Raw genomic sequence first — 5,113 nt, forward strand, 5'->3', positions numbered from 1 at the left:
GTGGGTGTGGGGGGGGTTTGCAATATATATCTATAGATATATTTATAGATATATATAGATATAACTGTACCTCTAGCAAGCCAGCAAGTGAACACTGTGGTTCACTTGACAGACCAAAGCACACTTTGACATTTAAATTATTTCAGTCCCATTACAAAGTTTGCACTGCACACCTACGCACCCATAAGCCTGCACACCTATCCCCATTCCAGTGCTTTCACTTGTCGTCCTATTCGTCATCCTCATCATCCTCATCACTGTATTCATCATTGTCCTCATTCTCTTTTTCCACAAAGACCTACAAAAGGACCACAGAGACTTGACCTGGCTAATAGCACACCGTGCTCTCCCAGTGAAGGTGTGGAGACACAGAGAGGGATGAAGGACTGACCCAACCATCCCAGGAAAACCAGCCAAGATGATAGAGAGACCATTGACCACCTCCTATGGCTCTGCCCCTATGCCAAGGGAGTGTGGAAAAAGGTAAGCCGGCTCCTTGAAATGATGGCAGGAGTCAGGCTGATGACAAGGGAGGCAGCACTGTATGGACACCTGACTAAAAAGCAGGGGTCCCTAACAGCTCATTTTGACCAGTTTGAGAAAACTGGAAAATTGGGAAGTTAGATCAGCTTCGACACTACCCTGAATTGCACCACCACTTGGGCAGCATGAGGGGGACTCACAACAACTGCTCCCAACCACACAAGGGTGGGATAACTCAGAATTAGGCCCACATGGGGCAGAGTCTGGATTGCCCCCATGCTCCAAAGAAGCAGCTGTCTTCTCCTTTAAGAAGTGGGTCCCAAACACACGTGGAAGACCAGGACAGAAAGGAATGAACAAGGTGCAAAGCATGTCTGAAAAACCAAAGCCAGGACAATTCTAGCACCTCCATCTCTCCCTCCATTGCATGGCTAGAAGGCAGAGGGAGGGATATAACCCTCCCCTTAGCTGACACAGAGGAACAAGTGAAGCTGATCTATTTATGGGCTGCCTATACATGGGGGAGTGGTTGGGGAGAGAAGTTGCATAATAAACCTTGATGTTGCCCCACTCTCCCTGCTCACAAGGGTCTGTGGGTTGCAGAGACCTGGACCCTCAGCGTCATTCTCCAGCTCCTCCATGGCACAAGATTATTTACCATCACAGGCTGTCACGGGGCAGCAGGCACCAGGAAATAACACGACACGACTAGCGTTCAGCAATTGGCTGGTGCGCTGGGGGCTGACGGGCTGGAAATTCCCAGCCAGGGCTGCTTGAGTGATGCAAACCCTCATGCTTGTGCCTGGGCGGCTGAGGGGGGAGAAAAGAGACTACTAATATTCTCACAGCAGAAGCTGGTGACCCACCAACCTCTGCAGCACCACTGAGGGCAGAAACACCTGACAGCAACAACACTGAGCCAACACCTGAATGAGTCACAGAAATGTAGGGCTGGAAGGTACCTCAAGGTCATCTAGTTTGACTCCCTTGCTCAAGGGAGGATCATCCCTGATTAAGCCATCCAAACCACATGTTTGTACAACCTGATCTTGAAAACTTTAGGACTTGTATCGCTAACCCCAGATTGGGGTTCTATTGAGCTCAGTACTATCCAGTGACATAGTGAGTGAGAGACTCTCTCTGCCCTGAAAAAGCAGGGTGGTGCCCTGCTCAGGGCTGGCTTAGGAAGTGGGAGAGCTGAGGTCCATTATCTCTGCCACAGACTTCCTGCATGGCCTTAGGCAAATTCTTTAGATTCACATCCTCAAAGAGGCTTGGCCAACAGGATACTGGCTAGTCTGGGATGTGGTGCTTTGTTTTCCTGGCGGAGCTGTTCTTCTTTGCATAAATCATTCAATATTCATTGGAGGAGGGATTCATGCTTTGTCTCTGGGGGGTACTGACTGCTGGCTTTTCTCTCTGGCCCAAGGCAGACGTAATGGTCCATACAATACGGTGCAGCTCCATCTAGGGAAACAGAAAGAGCCACTCTGGAGCCAGCAATAACCCAGTGATTAGAGCACTCATCTGGGATGTGGGTTCAAGCTCCAACTCCAAATCTGGTAGGGTGGGGACGAGATGAACCCAGGTTTTCCATGCCTGGTAAGCACTAGCCACTGGCTATTCTGGAATTGTCTCTCCCTCTGGCTGGCTCCTTCTGCATGGAGGGAGGTCTCTATTAGCCCAAGACAGGCAACCTGCACAAGTAAGTTGCCTAAGACTCGGCCCTTTTTCCCCCTGTCTCCCTACACAGCTCCCCGACAGTCCCTTCCTTGGGCACCCAACCCTCCCCATACACTGCCTGGGGTCTGGGCACCTACCCTGAGCCCAGGGCCAAGGATTCCCTGAGGCAGCAGGGCACCACACAGTCTGTGCTGCAGCCTCCGCTGCATCCTGGGAACAATCAACCAGCCCTACATCAGAGGGGTGAATGAATTAGAGGCTCTGCTCAGTGGCTGTTGTGAGGACTGGGTGAGCATGTGGACTGAGGAGCCTACAGGGCCTACTAAGTAACCTACAAGGAAAGGACCAGATCCTAGGAGGGTTATTAATTATTACTGTCCCCAGTGTCTTGAGGGGTAGTATCAGCCCTCTGTCACTGTGGGGATGTAACGTTGTCCTCTTCTTGGGCTGCTGGAAGCCCTTATCAGCCACTGCATTACTGGGGATTTGCGCCAACATCCTGGCAGAGAAAACCCTCTGTGCACCATTTCCTTGAGCCCTCTGGCCCGACATGTTTCTCTGCTCCATGGAGGCAGGACTCTCTTTGAGCAGTTCTGCAATCTGTGAAGAGAAACTTTATCAGCATCAGCAGCTCACAAAAGGGAGGACTTTTTGGAAGACTCCACCAGGCTGCTTCCCTGCCCCTGCCATGAGGAGCAGTGGTGACAGCAATGGGGAAGCAGGGAAAAATATATTTCTATATATATATACAGCATCCTGGATAAGCATTTCTATACAAAGCTTAAAATGCATTTAAAACCCATGCACCCGTTATAATGGTCGCCCACATGCATCCGCACCCCCACACACCTGTTCGCAGTCCTTTCCATAACACAGTCTCTTAGTTTTCATCCCGCTGTTGGGGTTTACATTGTCTGCTTATTCCCTGTCTTGGCTGTTGTCACTGTCACTCTCACAGTTGCTTCTGCTACTGCTGACACTACTGTTGTCATCATTGCTGTGTCGAGGTCCGGTTGTGTCACTGTCGTCTTCGTTATTGCCGACCAGTCAGCCTCTCCGAGTGTCTTTGAATAGCCTTTGCTAAGAGTTGCTTTGCCAAGTGGATTTGGCTGCTTCTTCTCTGTCCTCTCCCACCACTCTGGTAGTAGGATTGGAGTTCACTCAGAAACATTTTGACGCAGTCTGTTTCCTTGAGCTCTATGTCCATACACCAGTAGGTTCCTGCATTGCCACAGGGCACTTCTGACGCAGGACACAAACTGGTCGAAGTGAGCTGTTGGGACACCTGCTGTTTAGTCAGGTGTCCATACAGTGCTGCCTCCCTTGTCATCAGCCTGACTCCTGCCATCACTTTAAGGAGTCGGCTTACCTTTTTCCACACTCCCTTGGCATGGAGGCAGAGCCACAGGAGGCGGTCAATAGTCTCTCTATCATCTTGGCAGGTTTTCCTGGGATGGTTGGGTCAGTTCTTCATCCCTCTCTGTGTCTCCATACCCTCACTGGGAGAGTGTGGTGCACTATTAGCCAGTCCAAGTCTCTATGGTTCTTTTGTAGGTCCTTGTGGAAGAAGAGAATGAGGACAATGGTGAGTACAGTGATGAGGATAATGATGATGATGATGACGAATATGACAATGGGAAAGCAGGGAGCCTTACAACTTAACACAGGGATATGGCATAGAGAGTGCTCCCCCTCCAACCCCAACCCAGGGGGCATCAAAAGAGCTCTCCCCAGTGAGATAGCTGTAGCTCCCCCTCCTCTTTCAACCTTTCTTAACCCTTTCTAGTACCCACCCCTAGCACTGGGCAGTTAGTTGGGTTCTCATACAAACAGGCTGAGCCCTGTGTGTGACTGGTTTCATGATCCTCTCTGGCTACTATGCTGCAGATAAGTCCATATATGATCCTTGGAAACCCACTATCCCACTTTGCTGTGCAGTTGACTTCCCTGTGACCCACTTGGGAACTGAACATTATCTCCCGGCATGCACCTCATCTCAAAGCTCCTTATGTCATTGCTTGTTCTAGGGATTTGCAGTGTGTGTGTGTGTGTGTGTGTGTGTGTGTGAATCAAGGGCATGCCTCGTTCTTCATGAGGTATAAGCTAAGGGTGTTTGTGGATCTAGTTTATAAATCAGTGCATCTCAACCTTTTCAGATTTAAGGTGCCCTACCTTGGACTCAGGGCTGATCTCTATAACTTTTGTGAATTGAGTGGCAACCAATTAAAAACTACCTTATACATTACAGTGCCCATGCCCTCACAGAGCTGCAGGATCTACTTATCTCCTCACAGCTCACTAATCCTCTCGCACCTTGGGGCACCCTTCAAAGGATCTTCAGGGACCTGAGTTCAGAGTCACTCACTGAAATAGACTGCGTGCTTCTGTGTCTAGACTGTGTGTGGACCTGCACACCTGTAAGGCAAGTCTGCTCTCAGGGGTGGATGGATCATGCCTGACACCGGGGCGGATCCAGGGGGGTGCACTGGTGCCCTTGCACCTCCCTTTGATTCCTGCTCCACCCAAAGTTTAAATCCAACTGCCCAGCAGTGGCAGCAGCATTTCTAGTCAGGCTGCGCTGAGGGAGCCACTTGCCTTCATGGCTCATTAAAATCTACCTGATTCTTGGGACAAATTCTTGGGAGAAAGGGACATCAGTAGCTATGCACGTGGTGGCGCGGGGCACAGCCAGTCAAGTAGAGCTTCCTAGACCTTGAATGCTGGAGGCTGCCGGCGAGAGAGGGACAGTGGCAGAAACCCTGGTTGTAGCATGTTCGCTCTCCTTTGCGGCAGCTGTGACACAGGAGCCCGGGCAGGAGGGACCTGTGGCTTGGCAAAGCGCAAGGCAGCTCCAGCTCTTCTGCTCTGAAACGTCGTGCCCGGGTGCGGGCGACCCCCGCGCCTCCCCGCCGGGCTCCACGTGCCGCCGCCCGCGGCCGCGCCCCCC

At 51.1% G+C, this 5,113-nt stretch overlaps 1 long non-coding RNA gene across 1 annotated transcript; it reads right to left on the minus strand.

Annotated features, from left to right (window-relative positions):
- Nucleotides 1-684: 684 nt before the first annotated feature.
- Nucleotides 685-5,091, minus strand: LOC112548109. The gene is made up of 3 exons (XR_003091918.1): nt 4,785-5,091; nt 3,016-3,723; nt 685-2,766 (listed from the first exon to the last, which is right to left on the minus strand). It is a non-coding gene; the product is annotated as an uncharacterized LOC112548109 (long non-coding RNA).
- Between the last annotated feature and the right edge of the window lie 22 nt (nt 5,092-5,113).

This window comes from Alligator sinensis, unplaced genomic scaffold (genome assembly GCF_000455745.1).
Source record: "Alligator sinensis unplaced genomic scaffold, ASM45574v1 scaffold495_1, whole genome shotgun sequence".
Taxonomy (NCBI): domain Eukaryota; kingdom Metazoa; phylum Chordata; order Crocodylia; family Alligatoridae; genus Alligator; species Alligator sinensis.